Source organism: Giraffa tippelskirchi, chromosome 12 (genome assembly GCF_054371585.1).
Source record: "Giraffa tippelskirchi isolate mGirTip1 chromosome 12, T2T-mGirTip1v1.2.pri, whole genome shotgun sequence".
Classification (NCBI taxonomy): domain Eukaryota; kingdom Metazoa; phylum Chordata; class Mammalia; order Artiodactyla; family Giraffidae; genus Giraffa; species Giraffa tippelskirchi.
Window position 1 is genome coordinate 115,305,719 of NC_137286.1, and position 22,372 is coordinate 115,328,090.

At 36.2% G+C, this 22,372-nt stretch overlaps 1 long non-coding RNA gene across 9 annotated transcripts in view; it reads right to left on the reverse strand.

Annotated features, from left to right (window-relative positions):
- LOC145530100 (uncharacterized) overlaps positions 1 to 22,372 on the reverse strand; it is a 123,473-nt gene that overhangs the window by 75,588 nt on the left and 25,513 nt on the right. For 3 of the 9 annotated variants that reach the window (XR_014071455.1, XR_014071454.1, XR_014071448.1), the window contains exons 2-3: positions 15,522 to 15,647; positions 5,920 to 6,082 (exon numbers count right to left, since the gene is read on the reverse strand). The exons of 1 other annotated variant lie outside the window; for it this stretch is intronic. This is a non-coding gene — a long non-coding RNA (uncharacterized LOC145530100). Of the gene's footprint in view, positions 1 to 4,747; positions 6,083 to 10,622; positions 12,455 to 13,582; positions 13,747 to 14,377; positions 14,489 to 15,521; positions 15,648 to 22,372 lie in introns of those variants that run through there. 5 more of the 9 variants (XR_014071452.1, XR_014071447.1, XR_014071451.1 and 2 more) reach the window with 4 other exon arrangements.

Consider the following 22,372-nt stretch of genomic DNA (forward strand, 5'->3'; position numbering starts at 1 on the left):
CATATATCCCCTTCCTTTTGGGTTTCCCTTCCATTTAGGACACCACAGTGCATTAAGAAAACCATAATTCAAAAAGACACATCCACCCCAATGTTTATAGCAGCACTTTTTACAATAGTCAAGACATAGAAGCAACTTAGATGTCTGTCAACAGATGAATGGATAAAAAAGATGTGGTACATAGATACAATGGAATATTACTCAGCCACAAAAAGGAACAAAACTAGGTCATTTGTAGAGATGTGGATGTACCCCACACCCTCTTTACTGCTCTTGCTACAGTGTTTGAGGGATGCTCCTATTTACCATTTTGTGCCCAATATTATGTAAGCAAAACTTACGAACATTAAAGGATATATGGCTTCATTTAAGCAATGATTTCTGCCTTAAAACTCTTTTTTGGAAGTTAAATTTTCCTTTTTATAAATGTATTCTCTTATAACTGTAGATTGTAATATTAAGCAGGCTTAAAGATAGTGTTATTTTTATACATTTGTGAAGCAAAGATAATTTTTACCCTCTTCTTCTTGAAACCTCTTTCTGCATCCTGGCTTTTACCCTTTTTAATCCCTTTGACTCTTTTTGCAAAGAAAAGAAAATCCGTTTGCATTTTCTACTCCCTGATATACCTATTCAGATATAACATCCAGCTAACATATCCCCTTCTTCATGTAACCATTCATAATTATTTCAGCTTTCATTTATATATCTCTTCTGTTCTATTCAAAAATACTACAGTAAAGTACATAACACACAAATATTGCTTATTTGCTAATTTTGTGAATTCCTGTTGTTTAGTTGCTGAGTCATGTCTGACTCTTTTGTGACCTCATGAACTGTAGCCCACCAGTCTCCTCTCTCTATGGGATTTCCCAGGCAAGAATACTGGAGAGGATTGCCATTTCCTTCTGCAGGGGATCTTCCTGACCCAGGGATCGAACTCAGGTCTCCCGCATTGGCAGATGATTCTTTACCACTGAGTCACCAGGGAAGCTCCAATTTTGTGCATACATTAGTATTATTACCCCTGATTAGACTGTAAGTCTCTCTCTTATATTTGTGTATTCATCATAGTATTGTGACACCTATGAGGGATCAATAAGTAAAGATGAATTGATTTGCTTGCTGAATTAAAAATCATTTAAAATATACTGAACATTAAGAAGAAAGGGAAATGCATAATGAAATGTTGATTTAAAATTTGAAATATTTTAGATAGATGCATAATGAGTGGAATTATTTTCCAAGTTTATTTTTTAAATTACTGGAATGCTAAAATGAGGCATTTCAAAACTTGGAGAAGTGCATTTAAGACAAATGAAAGTTCTTCTCACATCAGAGCCTGAACTCTGAAATTTTGCATCAACAGGTGGTGTAAAATGAAAACAAATGAGATTCATGAAGAGTTGAGATAAATTTAATTCATGCAAGAGCCATGACTAGCTAATATTCATGCAATTTTTATCACATGCCAAGAGACTGGGTAAACCAGACTGTTATTTCATTTAATTCTCACAAAAAGGCAGATCTGTTTTTATCCCTATTTTATAGATGAGGAAATTGACATATACAAAAGAGGTTAAGGAACTTGTTCAAGGTAATCCAAAATATGCTGAATCCCTATTTCTACAAAGTTACTAGGTTGGGTGGTGGTTTTGTCACTAAGTCATGTCCAACTCTTGAGACCCCATGGTCTGTAGCCTGCCAGGCTCTTCTGTCCATGGGATTCTCCAGACAAGAATACTGAGGTAGATTTCAATTTCCTTCTCCTGGGGATCTTCCCAACCCAGGAATCAAACCTGGGTCTCCTGCATTGCAGGCAGATTCTTTACTGACTGAGCTACAAGGGAAGCCCCCAGACTACAGACACAGAAAAACAAAACAGTGTGATCTTAAAAGTGACTTGGGAGCCCCAAGGAAAGGAATTGACCTGGATGTGTGAATCAGAGGCAACTTCCAAGGGAAGCTCAGACATTCTGAAGGATGAGACTGTGTTAACCAGGCAAAGAAACAAGAGAAGAGTGTCTACTAGAACAAGAACACAGGCAAGGAAGTCCAAGGAGGCATAGTTCAATCTGATAATCACAAGTGGTTGATGCGACTAGCAGCTAACTAGTATGAAATAAAGTTCAATAGACCACGATCCCATAATGATGTACATACGCATTTACGTACAAAGTATGTATACAAATATAAGGCCTTCGAAAAATTTTTGTTCAACAACATTCATACTGGTTTGGAAGCTAAAATAAATGAAACAACAAGAGAACAAAAACTAATGTATAATCATATAATCTAAATTACTGAGAGTGCTCAAGATCACTAGCCATCAGGGAAATGCAAATCAAAATCACAATGAGACATCATCTCACACTTGCTAGAATAACTATAATCAAAAAGACAAGTGATATTAACAACAGTATTGACAAGAATGTGGAGGGAAAAGATACTTGTACACTGTTGGTGGGAATGTAAATTGATGCAACCACTACAGCAAACAGTATGGAGATGCCTCAAAAAATTAAAAGTAGAACTACCACATGCTCCAGCAATCCCACTTCTGGATATTTATCCAAAGGAAATGAAACCACTATTTCAAATAGATAGTGCACCTCCATGTTTATTGAAGCTTTATTTATAATGGCCAAGAAAAGGGAACAACCTAAATGACCATCAATGGATGAATAGCTAAATAAAATGTGAGATATATATATACACAATAATATATTATTCAGTCATTAAAAAAAGAAGGAAATCTGCCATTTGTGACCACATGCCTTGAGCATATTATGCTAAATGAAGGAAGTCAGGCAGAGAATGACAAATGCTTTATGATCTCACTTATATGTGGACTCTTTAAACACCAAACTCATAGATACAGAGAGTATGTGCCTGCGTGCTAAGTCCTTCAGTCGTATCCAACTCTCTGCGACTCCATGGACTGTAGCCCACCACGCTCCTCTGTCCATGGGATTCTCCAAGCAAGAATACTGAAGTGGGTGGCCATGCCCTCTTCCAGGGGATCTTCATGACCCTGGGATCGAACCCACATCCTCTATATTTCCTGCATTGGCAGGCGGGTCCTTTACCACTAGCATCACCTGGGAAGCCCCCATACAGAGGACAGGAATCAAACCAGGGTCTTCTGCATTGCAGTTGGATTCTTTACCAGCTGAGCTACCAGGGAAGTCCATACAAAGGACAGATTGGTGGTTTTCAGAGGTGGAAGGTAGAGGGTGGGCGAAATGGGTGCAGATGGTCAGAAGGTATAATCTTCCAATCATAAGAAAAATAAGTTTGGGGATATAACGTTCAGCATGGCAACTACAGTAAACACTACTGAAGTGTATGTCTGAAAGTTGTTAAGAGAGTAAATCTTATAAGTTCTCATCATAAAAATAAATTGTAACTATGAGAGGTTATGGATGTTAACTAAAGTGGTGATCATTTTGCAATATATACATATATCAAATCATTGTGTTGTAAATCTAAAGCTAATACACTGTTATATGTCAACTGTATCTCAATAAAACTGAGGAGGAAAGACAAAAGGAGGTTTAAGTGTGGAATATGAACCATCTGGGGGAAGAAATTTTGAAGACAGTGGGTTTTGTATCAGTTGAAAGGGTCATTTTAAGACAATGTATTAATGAAATTTAATGATAGACATGCATAGTTGGGGTATATGAATATATACCGTTCTCTCCAGTGAATGGAGAAGGCAATGGCACCTCACTCCAGTACTCCTGCCTGGAAAATCCCATGGACGGAGGAGCCTGGTAGGCTGCAGTCCATGGGGTCACGAAAAGTCGGACATGACTAAGCAACTTCACTTTCACTTTTCACTTTCATGCATTGGAGAAGGCAATGGCAACCCACTCCAGTTCTTGCCTGGAGGATCCCAGGGACGGCGGAGCCTGGTGGGCTGCCGTCTATGGGGTCGCACAGAGTCGGATACGACTGAAGCGACTTAGCAGCAGCAGCAGCTCCAGTGAATAAATTTGTCTTGATTTGCTTTTAAAAGTATAATGAAACAACATAATCAAGGCAGAGCATCTGCAAATGTTATTTCTGTAGAAGAATCTTCATTTCTGCAGAAGAATCAATGTCACCTACATCAAAACAGATTTTTTCCCTTGAAAATTTGTAATAATAATTGCTTAAAAGTGATTATCAGCAGAATATGATTAATTTAAAGCAAATCACCTGAAAATTGGCTGAAAAACAACTTAGTAGAGCAAGAAAATTTATGAAGAAAGTTGTATTGATTCTGAATAGTTTCAGTACTGTGACCTCATTTCTCTTTTTCTTTCAACATGAAATACAAAAAAAAAACTTTATATGTTAGTAAAATATATTTAATGATGTGTGAATAGTATGAATTTCATTGATTATCATTATCTTTAAATTTTGAAAGATATTTTCTTAAATTATATGAAATATTGTGATAATAGTAAAATTAGTAACATCAGGTACTGAAAAGTCTATCAGCTCTGCTTTCCCATATATGTACTAAGAGAAAAATAAGCTCAAATAAACTCTTATGAAAAGTTATTGCTAAACATAAGCAAAGATGTTGGCACAATGGAGTATAATGAGATAAGTTTATGAGTGGCTATAAAATGCCTTTTCTGGAAATATTCCCCCCAAATCATTATTTATATATTTTTAAAAGTTGAATAACTGCTTTCATGAAAGTAAAAGGCCTGAGCAGATGATTGTTCCAAGAGATCTCTTACTGTTCACCTTTTTGTTTTTATTTGTGTGTGTGTGTGTGTGTGTGTGTGCAAACATGGACCAAATAAATTCTAGTATTTTTCAATACTTATGCTATTGCTAAACTTTATATATGTACTAAATATCCCACTAAGGTTTTATTTCTATGAATTGAGCTTTAAATTTCTTGGTCAAGTTTCCAACCATGATTATGCACAATGATCCAATTACATAGTTTATGAGTTAATTTATTAACATTAATTATTGTTCACGTAAAGCTAGAAAACAGGATCTTGAAAAAACTAAGTTTAAATATAAAATCACAGAACCAATATTTCAGCAGTAACATGAATCAGGTAATAAATAGCTCCCTTTGATCATTGTTTTTAAAGCCTCTTGAACCATGCTTTGATTAGTTCTATTTAATATTTAACATCTGGTTAGTCAATTTCAATCTGCAGGAAACACTGCTGGAAAAATTCTATGCTGACTAAATACATTTATAATACTACAAAGCTGACATGTAATTGATTTTAGTTCTCATAAAAGGATTATGCTAACTTTCCTTAATCTATATATTTGTATTTTATGCCGTCTAGTGAATTCACACCATAGATGCTAAATTTTTTTTTCTTATCAATATTTTATGTAAAATTGATAGGATTATATTTTAGCCTAAGTACTACTTTCCAATTTTTCCTTTGAAAAGAAAATAACATACTAAAATATATGACTGTACAGCCATAACACTAATACAGTGAAGGCTGCCTGGCTGGCTACAGTACTTCTTCTAATCCTTGAAAGGCATACAGTAGTGTAACATTTTCTATAGGCTATCAGGTCCCAGAGAGACTTTTAGATTTTTTTTTTAAAAGATGTAAAAACTTTATTTCCTACAATTCTGGGTTTACTTTTTTTTAAGTGTTGGAAAACTGAGGAAATCACAGATTTTCTCATCATTCTATAAAAGGTGCCAATGTTTGTAAAGTATTTGGTTATTAGTCATTTAATATCATTTCATATTATCACATATTAAAATATAAAAGTGTGCCAAATCTGTAATAACCATTTACAAGTAGGCTATGGATTTATTTTTAGTTTTATCTTTATAACACTGTCTCAATTTCCCTGGTGATCTAATGGTTAAGATTTGGCACTCTCAACTGACATGGATATTAATTTTTTTAGAAGAATAAAACTTACTTTTTCTATTTGGTTTCAAATATCCACTATGTTGAAATTGGTGGATTTTCTTTTCATTGTAGGATTCACATTCTTCTTTCGGAGTGTAATTGCAAAGTGATGTAAAAATTATGAAGACAATGTCCAAATTTCAATTCTTTCACTCATCTTCTCCAAAGATGACCTACATTACAATCATAACAAGTTAGAAAGGCAATACACTAAAGAAAGAAGAAATATTTAAAACAAAACTAAAAGAGTAATAACACTTTTCTTTCTAAAGAAAAAGTCAGCAAAGATTATAATCTCTAGCAGTAAGTAAGCTAAAGGAAGCAAAAAGTTTCCTGTAATTCCAGTGGTTAGCTGTCCCAGCTCTACCCAGCTTTCCCAGTGGTCTGCAATTAACCTTGTCTTCCACCCACTCTTGGATATTCACAGTGCTTGGTCAAATACTGAGCCATCCTTAATAATTGGGGCTTCCCTGATAGCTCAGTTGGTAAAGAATCTGCCTGCAATGCAGGAGACCTGGGTTTGATCCCTGGGTTGGAAAGATTCCCCTGGAAAAGGGAAAGGCTACCCACTCCAGTATTCTGGCCTGGAGAATTCCATGGGCTGTATAGTCCATGCGGTCACAAAGAGTCAGACATGACTGAGCGACTTTCATTTTCACTTAATAAATAAATATTAATACATAAACACTATGCTTGGTACATATTTTAATAAATATTAATGGATAAAGTATAACAAATGCATGTTTATGGTGAGAAATTCTTTTTTTAAATGCCCATAGTAAGAACTAATTTAAAGGAGCTTAACTAGTATGTCATGTTTAAGTTCACCATTTTTTTCCTTCTAATATGGTTATATTATGTTGCTAAAATAAAACTGGCTATGTTGCTGAAATAAAACTGATTTTTCTTGTAAGAACTTCAGCTTTGAGTGAAATGGAAAGCACTGAGTTTTGAACCAAGTAATAACATAATCTGGTAAGTGTTTCTCTCAGGGGTTGTTGGGTTGAGAACAGACCAAAAGAGACAAATGTGGAAGTAGAAAGACCAGTTAGGAGGCTAATACAATGATCTGGGCCAAAGATGATGGTGACTTGGACCAGGGATAAAAAAATTAAAGAGTTATTGGGTTCTACACACATATTTTGAAAGCAACACCAAAATATTTGCTCATGTGGAAGATCTGGTCCAAAAAAGGAAAAGGAACTGAAAATTACTCCAAGGACATTGATCTGAGCAACGGGAAGGTTGAGTTTCAGGTGCTTGCTGCTGCTAAGTCGCTTTAGTCGTGTCCGACTCTGTGCAACCCCATAGATGGCAGCGCACCAGGCTCCCCCGTCCCTGGGATTCTCCAGGCAAGATCACTGGAGTCTTATTAGACATTAAAAAAGACATAAAGAAGGCTGAGTGCCCAAAAATTGATGTGTTTGAATTGTGGTGCTGGAGAAGACTCTTAAGAATCCCTTGGATTGCAAGGAGATCAAACCAATCAATCCTAAATGAAATCAACTGTGAATATTCATTGAAAGGACTGATATTGAAGATGAAGCTTCAATACTCTGGCCACCTGATGGGAAGAACTGACTCACTGGAAAAGACCCTGATGCTGGGAAAGATTGAAGACAAAAGAAGAGGGCGGCTGAGGAGACGGTTAGATGGCATCACCTACTCAATGGACATGAGTTTGAGCGAACTCCAGGAGATAGTGAAGGACAGCGAAGCCTGGCATGCTGAAGTCCGTGGGGTTGCAAAGAGTTGGACACGACTTTGCAACTAAGAACAAGAAGGAAGCTGGCCTTATGGGTCTGAAGTGTAAAGAGCCACTAGCAACTATGGAGATTATTGGACCAAAAGATCTGTGAAGTTTTACTCTTCTCACAGTTTTACCACCGTGCCTGGGGCAAAGGTCATTTGACATGATCAGAAGACTTACAATTGGCCACAATTTGGAGGTTTGGAAGGATACTATATTTGCCTTATAAGATAATAGTTTTGTCAATTCCCACCATAGTTCAACTGTCGTTTAATGCATTGGTGCTCAGAAACCTCAAAAGAAGAGAGCAAAGAGAGCATGCATTTTCATAGTTACATATATATTTTTTTTTTTCTGAGATTTTGTGAGATTTTCTGGAAGTGTGTAAAATGGCAAATACATTTGTCATAATTCCACTTCATTTTAACAATATTTATTGAGCATTTGTGATGGGATGGTTGCCAAGGGACTTACAAATTAAATAGAAATCCCATAAATTTTGCAAAAATATAAAATATTATTGCTCTCAAGATAACCATAGTCTAAAGAGGAAATATACACAAAATAGGAGATATGCTTCAAAGGTAGCGGTTCTTAAACTATAATGTGCACAAAAATTTCTATACTCAACCCCAAAGATTCTTTTGGTAAACCTGGAGATGGGCCTAGTATTCTAAAAACACTCCATGGTATTCTACTGAAGATAACCTGTAGCTCTAAATAATGAAAATTGCAAATGAATACAATAAAAATTATCCTTATTAATTTATAACATTATGTGTCTAACCCAGATATGAGGTGGGGTCAACTTGTCCCATGAGATGTAAATAAGTTGGCTCAAATCCAAAACCTGGATCTATGGAAGTCTGAAACCCTCTTAGAGATTTTTGTATTTTCTAGAGAAGTAACTTTTCAGTCTCATGTTTAATTCTGCCTCCAAGAAACCTATTTATAGATATACTGTTTCCCTCCTGTACAATTTTGACAGATGCCAACCTCCCTCCCCTAACATCCCATTCTATACACACATACATGCACAAACACACAGCATTAATTAATAGGACATCTGTATGCTCAATAACTCAGTCGTGTCCAACTCTTTGCAACTCCATGGACTAAGGACTGCATTCCACCAGGCTCCTCTGTCCTGGGATTCTCCCAGCAAGAATACTGAATTGGGTTATTATTTCCTTCTCCAGGGGATCTTCCCAAGCCAGGGATTGAACCCACGTCTCCTGCATTTTCTGGTAGGATCCTTTTACTGCTGAACAACCAGGTAAGCCCAAATTAATAGATTTTATTAAAGTTTTGAGAGGAAGAGTTGAGAAAAAAAAGAGCAGACATGTCAATTCATGAAAAATTTGGGGACCTAAGAGACTAAACAGGAAGTCAGAGGAGGCATGTGCTTTGGAACTGTAAAATCAACAAAGGATAATTTCAGAAGCCTGTCAGAGAACTCTACACATACAAGACCCATTTCTGTCTAATTTACAGTGCCCACAGCAAAGAAAAAAAGGTCTCCAGACTCCTCACTTAGGTATAGATAATGAATGCCTCACCCTGATTTAAAAAGCAATATAAAGTTCACTGTACGTAAAAATACAAACACATCCAGTGCATAATCAGGGTCAGTTGAACATTAATGATCTACACAATGTGCTGATGTAAAGAAATGTAAATGATGTAAATGTGAAGAATATAAAGAATGTAAAAAAAAAGAGTAAAGAATGTAAAAAAATGTAAAGAAAGCTGAACACCAAAGAATTGATGTTTTTGAATTGTGGTGTTGTAGAAGACTCTTGAGAGTCCCTTGGACTGCAAGGACATCCAACCAGTCCATCCTAAAGGAAATCAGTCTTGAATATTCATTGGAAGGACTGAAACTCCAATACTTTGGCCATCTGGTGTGAAGAACTGACTCACTGGAAAAGAGACCCTGATGCTGGGAAAGATTGAAGGCAGGAAGAGAAGGGGACGACAGAGGGTGAGATGGTTGGATGGCATCATTGACTCAATGGACATGAGTTTGAGCAAGCTCTGGGAGTTGGTGATGGACAGGGAAGCCTGGCATGCTGCAGTCCACGGTGTCACAAAGAGTCAGACATGGCTGAGAGACTGAAATGAACTGAACTGAATACGCTGATAAGTTAATATTGTTGGTGATTAGATAGGTCAGAAGAAGGAGGGAATTACTGGAAAAGGCTCCATAGAGAAGCAGAGATGTGAAGCAGGAAAAGGGTTGGCATATTTTTTCAAAAATAAATGGAGGAGCTCAAAGTGGAAACAGAGGATACAATGGTGAAAAATGACAGGGATATAGACCTGCTTGAAGGATCACACCAGACTACATTATTGGCAATGAGGGTAGATAGTCTGGGTGGATGCAAGTGGTTCTTGAGGAATATTAGAAGTTTGATTTCAAGTGCTGCACTCAATGTGCCAGCAAATTTGGAAAACTCAGCAGTGGCCACAGGACTGGAAAAGGTCAGTTTTCCAATCTCAAAGAAGGGCAATGCCAAAGAATGTTGAAAATACTACACAATTACACTCATTTCACATGCTAGCAAAATAATGCTCAAAATCCTTCAAGCTAGGCTTCAACAATGAGTGAATCAAGAACTTCAGATGTACAAGCTGGATTTAGAAGAGGCAGAGGAACCAGAGATCAAATTCTCAACATCCACAGGATCACAGAAAAAGAAAGGGAATTCTAGAAAAACATCTACTTCTGCTTCATTGACTACACTAAAGCTTTTTATTCTGTGGATCACAACAAACTGTGGAAAATTCTTCAAGAGATGGGAATCCCAGACCACCTTACCTGCCTCCTGAGAAACCAAGAAGCAACAGTTAGAACCAGCCATGGAACAAGGGACTGGTTCCAAGTTGGGAAAGGAGTACATCAAGGCTATATATCATCATCCTGCTTGTTTAACTTATATGCAGAGTATGAGAAATGCTGTGTTGGGTCAATTACAAGGTGGAATAAAGATTGCTGGGAGAAACATCAATAACTTCAGATGTGCAGATGACACCTTCCTGACAGAAAGTGAAGAGGAACTAAAGTGTTTCTTCATGAAGGTGAAAGAGGAGAGTGAAAAAGCTGGCTTAAAACTCAACATTCAAAAAACAGATCATCTGGTCCCATTTGGTCCCATCACTTCATGGCAAATAGAGAGGGAAACAATGGAAACAGTAGCAGACTATTTTCTTGGGCTCCAAAATCACTGCAGATAGAGACTGTAGCCATGAAATTAAAATACATTTGCTCCTTGGAAGAAAAGCTAAGACAAACCTACACTGCATTAATAAAAACCAGACACACCACTTTGCCAACAAAGGTCCATCTAGTCAGAGCTATGGTTTCTCCAGTATTATGTAAGGATGTGAGAGTTGGACCATAAAGAAGGCTGAGTGCCAAAGAATTGATGCTTTTGAAGTGTGGTGTTAGAGAAAACTCTGAGAGTCCCTTGGACTGCAAGGAGATCAAACCAGTCAATCCTAAAGGAAATCAGTCCTGAATATTCATTGGAAGGACTGATGCTGAAACTGAAGCTCCAATACTTTGGCCACCTAATGCAAAGAGCCGACTCATTGAAAAAGATCTTGATGCTGGGAAAGACTGAGGGCAAGAGAAGAAGAGGGTGACAGAGGATGAGATGGTTGGATGGCATCACTGATTCAATGGACATGAGTTTGAGCAAGCTCTGGGAGCTGGTGAAGAGGGAAGACTAGCGTGCTGCAGTCCATGGCGTCGCAAAGAGTAGGACATGACTGAGTGACTGAACAACAAGGTTAGGAACTAGAAGATGATCATTTGGGAGCTTGGGGAGGATTTGATGCAAAATTGAAAAAGGATGTTGAGCTAAGAATTGTTTTTACATTTTAAAAAGATTGTAAAGGGGAAAAAAGAGAGAGTATACAGTAAGGGTCATGTGTGGCCCACAAACCCTAAAATATTTTCTGTCTGACCCTTTACAGAAAGTGTTTGTTTTTCCTTGGTTTATATCTTTAAAACCTCTGTATACTATTATCAAAAAGATTGCAGTCATTAAAATGTGAGTTCGGAGAGAATGAACATTCAAGGGTTTTATTAATTTCTGTGTCCTTCAGCCTAGAAAAGTGCACGGAATATAGTAAAAGCTTAGAACAAATTTACTTTATTGAAGAGTACACAGAACATGGAAGTTAAGACATTTCAAAGGATGAAAACCAAGAAGAAACATGGAAGACCACAGATCTGAAGAACACAACTTCACCTCTCCTGTCCACTTGGCAACATCTCTGGATCTGTTTAAACCTCAAATGTATGGTGCTACAGTCCATGGTGTTGCAGAGAGTCTGACAACACTGAGCGACTGAACAACAACCGTATGTATGGACATTTACTTAATTTTCATATTCATTTTCAAGTAAGTACCAGCTTATTTAGAATGTCAAAAAAAAGCAAAAAAAAGACAAAATTGGAAAAAGAATAAGTTTAAAAAGAAAATTCAATTGTGTTGTAAAAATCAGCTATTGGAAGGCTATTACCTAATAAATGTAAAGAATAATAAATGAATACAAGATGATTGCAAGTGTCTTTATAATAAAAGCAGCTAAACTTAATTGAGAACTTACTGTGTGCTGTGCTTGTGTGTTCAGTCATTCAATCACGTCCGACTCTTTGAGACCCCATGGACTGTAGCCCTCCAGGAGACTCTAGCCATGAGATTATCCAGGCAAGAAGACTGGAATGGGTTGCCATTTCCTCCTCCAGGGGATCTTCCTGACCCAGAGATCAAACCCATGCAGCCTGCATTTGCAGGCAGTTCTTTTATCACTGAGCCACCTGAAAAGCACCCTACTATGTGCCAGGCATAGTCACAGGCAACTTTACATGTATTAGCTTACTTATTTCCCTCTACAACCTCTTTAGATAAGTATCATCATTATACCCATTTTATAGATGATGAAATTAAGGCCAAGGGTGGTTAAATAAGATGTCTAATTTGCATAGTATATGAAGGATCTGGAATTTGAATTCAAGTGATCTGGCTCCTGGATGTGATCTGTTAGCCACTATAACTTCCTGGAGGTGCACAGGGATAGAAAGAGAAAGAAACAGAGAGTTAACAAATAGTACCCACAAAAAGTAGTAAGGATTAAGGGGCCAAGAAAGAGAAAAGAACTGAAGATGACTCCCAAGTTCCCAGTGGGAAGAACAGGATGCAGTGATAGGAAGTTTGATAACTCGTTAAGTTTTAAAAGTGTGTTAGTGACAAAATAAGAGTAAGAGGTGATGATGTATTTGCTAATCAAATTGTGAACATCACTTCTTTTTAGCAAGAAATTTTCCACTTTGCATAAAAATATAGATTAGGAGTTGCTTGTGCCTCTTAGTAGCTATATTTAAAATTCTGCAGCTATTTTTCATGTGAGATAATACTCTGTATATATGTAACACCTTTCTTCTCAGGACCTCAAAGCATTTTACCACAATGCATTACCTTATCCATCCTCATAACATCTCCTTTTAAGAAAGGCAGTGTCAAGTCTGATGACTACAATTTTACAGATGAGAACCCTAAGACAAATGGAGCTAGTGACTTGCCAAGATCAGAGAAAAACCTGTAGCAAAACTAGGTGCAGAGTTTGTGCTTTTATGAATTCAGAATTCTTTCCAATCTCTTCTTTTTTTCATATCTCATTTGCCAATCTCTTCTTAATGATATGTCTCAAATTTGCCTTAACTTTGGCATTCCTTTATCTGTAAATTAGCATGTAGAGAGTCATGCTAATGATTGTAATCTAATTTTATCTGTAAAGTGTGCTTCCTGAATTTGGCATTTTTAATTGGTAAATCTATAAAACGGTCAAAATTAATGCTTCACTCTTTTAAAAGAAAATAAAAACTCTCCTCCTCAATTAGGCATTACTATACCTGATTTTCAGGCTTCCCTCATAGTGCAGTTGGTAGAGAATCCACCTGCAATGCAGGAAACCCCAGTTTGATTGCTGGGTTGGGCAGATACGCTGGAGAAGGGATAGGCTACCGACTCCAATATTCTGGGGCTTCTCTTGTGGCTCAGCTGGTAAAGAATTAGCCTGCAATGGGGGAGACCTGGGTTCAATTTCTGTGTTGGGAAGATCCTCTGGAGAAGGGAAAGACTACTCGCTCCAGTATTCTGGCCTGGAGAATTCCATGAGATTGCAAAGAGTTGGACACGACTGAGCAACTTTCACTAAAAATACCCGATTTTAACCCTAACAAAACTTTGATATGTGTACAAATCCTGAAAGTCCAAAGAAAATTCTATCTTCTATTTGGAGAAAATCTAGTATATCAAAGCCCCAAATTATCAATAAACAATAAATAAAAACAAGACAATACACACACATACATACACACACATTCACACAGAGAGAGGTAGTGGTAATAAAGCAAGAAATTAAGCCATCTCTTTAAAGGAAATCAAGTATTCCCTCCAGATATTAAGAGGACAAACAATAATGCCCTAAAAATCTCAGGAAAATTTTTAAAACACAAAAATTATGTTACTATTCACTTCTATATTAACTATGATTTCCATCTCTCTTCATTACAAATACAATGCAAAATTTTTTGATAATGGCTCAGACAGTAAAGAATCTGCCCGCAATATGAGAGGCCTGGGTTCGATCCCAGGTTCTCTTCTCCTCTGGAGAAGAGAATGGCAACCCACTCTAGTATTCTTGCCTGGAGAATTCCATGAACAAAGGAGCCTGGTGGGCTACAAGTCCATAGGGTCGCAAGAGTCAGACACAACTGACTGACTTTCACTTTCATAAATACTTAGATGTTCATATCCTAAAAAGAGAAAAGACAGAAAAAGCGTTGACTTAATTTTTAAAGGGAGATAGTAGAACATATTCACTTTAAAAGTCCTTTAACAAAATCCATATGTACACGTGTGGATGGTGAGCACAGTGTCTGGGGCAAGTTGCCAACCTAAGATCAAAGGCTCTATGATTATCCCATACAATTTAAGGCAGGTATACATTTGACTTTTCCTCCTGAAGCCCAGCTTTTAAAATGTGTAAGTCCTTTTAAAAATTCTACTGGCATGATATGCTAGTTTCAAAAGGAATTGGAACAGCTTTTTCAATGACAGTGAAAAGAACAAGGATGATGAAAAACAAATGATGTACAATGATGTGCCAAAAATAATGTCAAATTAGATTCATTTTTATCCCCAAAGTCAAACAATTATTGGGGAAGCTGAGTTGGATTTCATGTTTATACCATTTTCTGTAAAAATTCTAAGACCTTATAGATAAATCTTTAACATTTTTCTGTTCTGCAAGACTGCTATTATTAATAACTAATCTAACATTCATGGATAGTGGGCAATCACTTCCTCCATAAAAATAAAAATTGTGAGGAATCAGTGTGAGTTTTCTGGATGACTCAAAGCTTTGTGCTTTATAAAATGTTAAATGTAATGGTCCAAAACTTGACAGTAACAAAATAAGTAGCTCTTTTAATAACATAAATGATACAATGTAAGACCATTTACTTTTTCAAAAGTACTTAAACACTTGCTCTTTGTCAAGCATTGCTGAGAGCAGTGGGGATAAAAAATGAACAAAAAAGAAAACACTACTTCCATGATGCTCACAGTCCAGAATGCAAGGATAGAAAAGAACTCATAACTGATTAAATAATTGTATAATACATCTGGTGGAGATAATGGCTGAAAAGAAAAGCACACAGCTCAAGAGTCAGAATATTGTAAAGGATGAAGTGTGTCATAGACTATTACACATTTATGTTGCTTAAATTGAGTCACATCTTAAAACTGCCTAAGGAAACCTAAAAATAATTGTGTATTATACTTTACCCTCTTGGAGACCTTAGGAGAATCCAATATGGTTGGAAAAACTCATCTGTTTTGCCATCATTTCTGGGATCTCTTCCACATGAAGATGGTGAGCATTCTGTCGTTCCATAAAAATGTATTAGGAACCTAGAATGTACAAGGCCACATGTTCAGGAGTGTGCTGGTGAATAAGATCCTGATTTTGTTCTCAAAAAAAGGTAACGTCAGGGGAAAAGGAGACACAAAACTAATTTGAGTCATGTAAGCAACACAAATGCTACCAGAAATGCAAAAAGTTGAAAAACTATGCTCGTATGAAAGTTTCTTTTGAATGGATCTGAGTGGAACCATGGAGGGTGAGAAGGATTTAGGCAAAAAGATCAGCATGAGCAGAGGTGGGGTGAGAAAGACTGGGCAGTCTCTAGGACCTGAAACCCAGGAAGGAACTAGAGATGAGGCTGAAAAAAGTAAATCGAGAACAGATCCTGGAAGGACCTGAATAAATGGTTTAAACTTAATCCTGTAGGTAATTGTGATCCACAGAGTATTTATGAGCCAACAAGACACTATCATATTTGCATTAGAAAGGTGTCTCTGGTAGCAAGGTAGAGGAGCAGCAGAAAATGGATAATGATGATGTTAGAGACTGTGAGCTCTTGCACTGAACTCCTGGGAAATGAAAAGGGTCTAAACCAAGACAGAAATAGGAACTGAAATGACAGAACACCTCAAATAAACCTTTTTATTTGACAGCCAGTTTGGTGGGGCATGAAGCAGTGGAAAAGTCTTTTCATACATGTAAACAAATCTTCCAGATCAGAAGCGGGACAAGTAAACATCTCAATTTTTTTTTCTGGAATCAATTCAAATATAAACACCCTGCTTGCAAAGTAAATATGGCTTTCTACCTTAAAAGTGTATATGAGGTCACAATGGTTGCCCAACACATCATGATAGGCACTGTTTGCAATGAAAATATGAAGCCTCAAACCAATTATGACCCCTCAAATAAAGATAACAAATTGCTGAAGTTGCTTATAATGGGGAGTTTAATTTTGTAGCATTATTTAAACATGTTATTGGGCACTAGCAATTAACATGAACTTTTGAGTGATTGGTAGACACTATGTTAACCAATCTTAGATTTAGTATCTTTGATGTCTTTGTTCATGAAGAAGGATGGAGTCGAATGACTTGATCAGTCTTTCCACTTACCATAAAACCACTACTCTCAATCAAGAATTATTTCCCACCTCAGTTCAAATCTTCAGAAAGAATAAGTACTTTTAACTTCCTATTAGAAGAGTTTTCCAACAACTAATGATTTTCAATGTCAAAGAGTTCTTCTGACTAAATTACTCCTGGTAACTTACTCTTTTATATCATTTTAAATAATTCTACTCCCACCTCTTTAACTTGCAAATATTTGTAGAATCTTATAATATACCATGTAGTCATTACTTGCCTAGCTATATATTTGTCTACTTAAATCTTTTCTTATAAATTAATCCCTTCCTTCTCTTAATCATTGCAATTGCTTTCTCCTGGCCTAGCTCCAATTTTTCTTCAAATTATTGGTTCTGAGGCACCTAATATCTAATGCAGTATTCTAGGCTTAAGTGATATCTGGATATTTCCTTTTTCTTTATTCACTGCACTGTCCATGTGTGTGTGACTTGTTGTGTATCATTGCTCTTATAGATCCTGGCTGAGGTGGAAATAAACTTCATCCTTGAAAGATAATCATAGGTCTATCGAATCAGTTAAAGATGCCTCTTTTTATACATCCCTTGTCTACTGTTACAAAAAATGTAAAGTCATCCACCATCAGCATTAATAAGTTAATTGAATTTAGTTTTAGTGCTTTTTGTGCTTCAGTATTTATTTTAGCACATATATGTCTTGCTAAGTCATTGTAAAAAATGACTACATTAGAATATCCTATTTCCCAAAGTACATATCTCCTGGAAATGCATATATCTCAAAATTATTTTGTATATTTCTCCTTTTATATTATACTCTATCTAAATAAATATAAGGACAAAGGAAATATAATTAGAACAAATGATTATCTTAGTTTCAACAATAAAGAAGAATGTGAGATTTTATAGAAAAATTTCCATTCTATGTTTCTTATGCTATAACCTTTAAAATAATATTTATCCAAATTTCAAAAAAAATCTGAATCTATTGATTCAGACACATGATTCCCAATAATAGAGAAATAGAAAGTGAGTTAACACTGCATCTCTGGACTTATGGGACTTAAGAATATGTTTTCCTTAAGCCAGGCAAACAAACAGTCCTTCACCTATGTCCCAATCATTAGCAACACAACTCATGAAATTATATTGTCCCTTTTGTGTCTAAAATCATGTAAAGGAGAGACTTTGTTTTGTCTTTTCCTCTCTCCTCTTCACGTGGTATTGAATCAATTATTTATCCATATTGAAAAGAGTATCTTCCCAACAGTACTCAGAGCTCTTTTCAGGCTAAAACCATAGTTCAGTTTTCCTACTACTTAAGCAGACTATTTGGCATATAGTGGCAACTCAATAAATTCACTGAATTTACTGAATTCATGAGGTATGAACTAGTGGATAAATACTCATCACTTCTCCAGAGATGACAATCTATGCAAAGATGGACACAGTATTTTTAGAAGGAATTTTCTTTTTTTTAAAAAGAGAAAGAGCTTTTATTCAGAGAGTAAAACTACCATACTTTGTTTTTATTATTTTTCCTTTCCATCTTCTCTGACTCCTAGCAATCAGATGTGTTCTGGTGCATATTTCTAAAACTGTTGACCATTTGATAGAAGTAAATCTCAGACATTAGAAAGCAACTGGTGAGATTTGAATAGCTCTGTAAACTGGATAATGGTACTATATTAACTGTTAATTTCCTTATTGTGTACTGTGATTATGTAAGAAAATGTCCTCAATTTTAGAAAACACATACTGAAGCAGTTAGGGGGAACAAGGAATTATCCCCACAATTTATTCTCAAATGGTTCTGAAAAAAATCCAAGCAAATAGAGAGAGAGGGACTTCCTTGGTGGTCCAGTGGCTAAGACTCAAAGATCCCAATGCAGGGGGCCCAGGTTTGCAGGGGGCCTAGGTTCCTGGTCAGGGAACTAGATCCCACATGCCACAGCTAAGACCCAGCACAACCAAATAAATAAGACAAAAAAGCTTTTTATGAAAGAAACAGAAAGAGAGCAACAGAGACAGAAGAAAGGGAAGGACTAAGCAAATGCAGTAAAATGGTAACATTTGAGGATCAGGGTGGAAGTATCTGCAAGTGTTGTACTAATTTATGCACCTTTTCTATAAATCTGAAATTATTGTTATTTCAAAACAAAGAGTTGTTTGAAATAGGTGTGCTAACACATGACTAGAGAAGACAATTTCGATGATACAAACTCTATTTAACACTTTATGAAGCAGACAATCTCCACTTGAAGAATTGCAAAATGAGACAGAAGTCAGGAAGCTTGTACAGGATAAAAAAAATAAAGAACAAGAGAGAAAAAATAGAAAGCACCTGACTGGCTGGGACCACATAGTCGACCTTGTTTAAGATGAGAAGTAACAAGGAAGTAAGTACAGAGCCCAGAGCTGGCTCCACTTCTGGGGATCAGCTGACTGCACAGACAGCATTTCTGGTCCAGGGGATCATCTAAGTGGCAGAAAGTCATCTAAGATTCAGTCTGCTAGTGTGGTACCCTTGGTAGGAGCAAGTCCATCTTGAAACTAGAAAGTGATCTCAAAATTACACTTTATCTGATTGAAAATTTACCCTTTGTAAAGTGTGTTCACATTCTACATTATTATCTCACTGAATTGTTCTCACAGCTTTTTTTTTCTCCCTGAGAAAAGAAACAAACTCAGAGAGTATCTACATTAAAGTGTCAGAACTGGGAGTCAAAGGCTTACTACTTGAAGCACAGAGTTATTTGTTCTACATACCATTCCATTTCTCTATAATTAAAAACTTAAATCAATTCCTTTGAGGTCTTTTAAAAGTCTGGCATCACAAATGCCCAGGTATTGCTTTTTTCTCTCCAAAGCTCCAGATATGTTTCTAATGAGCAGCCATGCTAAAACCAACTGGACTGTATGATGCTCTTTTACTTTTATCTAGCTTGTTTCACTTTTTCTATTTCATATTCAGTGCTTCCATTTCACTTAATTTATGTTTTCCAATTTTTCCATCCCTTCTTTTTTTGATGTTCTCAAGCCTTAATAAAGTGTAGTAGAAAAGCTTTTGTATACATATATATAAGTAGTATGTATTATATATATATATATTTTAGAAAACTTATGAATTTTTGCCTAACTAAAAAATTTACGACATTTTGATTTCACTTGTTTGACTTAGTATGAATAGAATGCTAGATTTCTAATTTTAAAAAATAGACATGCAACAAGCAACAAAAATTTACTGTGTAGCACAGAGAACTATAGTCAGTATCTTGTAATAAACTACAATGGAAAATTATCTGAAAAATAATATATGTGTATATGTATAACACATATACACATATGTGTATGTGTGTATACACATTATATGCATTATATGCATTCCTGTATAATTTCATGACTCAAGTGTATGTATATGTATACACATATGTATATGAATCACCTTGCGGTTTCACCTGAAATATTGTAAGTCCACTATACTTCACTAAAATATATACATTAAGAAAAAAAAAATGGAGGATACTGTTGGAACCCCAGGACCTCCTTTTGTGCCCCTTCCCTGGGCTTCCCTGATAGCTCAGCTGGTAAAGAATTCACCTGCAATGAGGGATACCTGGGTTCGATCCCTGGGCTGGGAAGATCCTCTGGAGTAGGGAAAGACTTCCCACTCCAGTATTCTGGCATGGAAAATTCCATGGACTGTATAGGCCATGGGGTCGCAAAGAGTTGGACATGACTGAGCGACTTTCACTCACTTGACCTTCCTTAAAGGTAACCACTCTCCTGCCATTTGTGGTAATTACTTCCTTGCATTCCTGTATAATTTTATGACCCAAGACACTTTGCTAAATACTGGGGTCTAGTTTTGCCAGTTTTACTATTTAATATAAACAGAATCTTAAAATTTATATTCTTTCTCTTATTATATGACTATGAGATAAGGAGTTTCCCCCTTTTTATTGCTAAGTAGTATTACATTGCATGACTAATCCACAATTTATCCACCTACCTGTTGATGGACATTTGGATTGCTGTGTTTTTTTTAACATTTTTGCTATTATTAATAAATTTGCTAAAAAAAAAAATTTGGCATCATTAAGGAACATTTTTGTAAACAATTGGTCAAGCAAACAAACTTAGCCTTGCTTCTCCACACCTGAAAGCATCAGACTCATCCAAAGCCCATTCATTCTACCAGGGCTGTATTGGGCCACTTGGTCTGCCCCTGATCTCCCATCACACATCCCCTTCTTGATCTCTGTGTTCATGAACTGTTATACGTGATTAGAGCAAATATACTCAGAGTCTCCATGAAATTTAATCAAAAAGGAATTTGTGCTGGGAGGAGTGAATTTCTGGGTGTAGAGCACTTCTGGTTTCTCAATGACCACAAGCACATCTGAATGGTACCCAAGTGCCTTAGAAAAATTAGGAGTGTCCCAAGAGTGACCTCTTCCAGGCCACTCAGACTCTTTAATCAACCCTGAATGCTAGTGGTCTGAAAAGGCAACCACAACTTCACACATGTCTCTCTGGGATTCATTTACTCTCTGAGAGAATATGTATGAAATGGTCTGTTGCTCAGATTTATTGATCTCCGGATGCCACACCTTATTTTCAAGAATTACTTTTATCTCTTTTATTCAAGATTACTGAATATTTTAACCACTTCCCAATCATCCCCAGTATTTTTTTCAATTTTTTCCTCGATACACACTGATTTCAGTAATCTCAACTATTTTTATATTTTGCACACTTTGATGGTAGAGTAAATAACTGATCTAACTGGGGTGGATTTTATTATCAAGAAAACTATTTTCCCTACATTTTTTTAACTACTCACTAGTTAAATAAAGCTCTTTCCTTTTCTCCCTAGAAACATTGACCCTGAACTGACAATAAAACCCTAGGTGGGATATTTAAATCTTAAGTGAGTGGTCAGTTACATGCCTGTAGAGGTAAAAGGACAGATAGCATATTTGGTATGCTAATGGAACCTATTTACTTCAAGGAAAGTGACAAAAACATCAATCAAATCAGAAGAAGCTATTAAGGATTGTTAACTCCCTTTCAGATGAGCAATGATTTCCATTGAGATTTAAATAAATATTCATGAAAAGGACCAATGATGGAAATTTAACCAAAAAATCATACCATGATAAGGTTTCTACACAGCTTATGCCAAAACTTACCTGGTTCCCAACATCACAGGATCTTTGAGTATTTGGGACACATCTCTTCTTTTAAAATATTGGTGAATATTAGCATTCTTTTTTCATTTTAAATCCAAAACACATTTATTTAAAATTATGCCCTTGAGGTATCTCTAATTCTCAAAAGATTGTACATTTGCCCTAACCATAAAAATTATACAATTGGCTAATGCATTGATATTATTCAGAATATATTTCAATTAAAGTACACACACACAAACTGGAAAGCTTAAAAAAGTTTAAGTCATATAAGGTCATAATTTACAATTATATGCAAATTATGTGACAAGCAATTTTTTGCCGCCACCTGATGACAGCTCTGTGCAAGCCTTTTATACATACCTTAAAACAAAATTCCATGGGTAGATTCTACTTAAATCCATTTCAATTTGATAAATATCTATTGAGCTACTACAATATTTTTAGAATTAGTTTAGATTCTGTTAGAAGCACG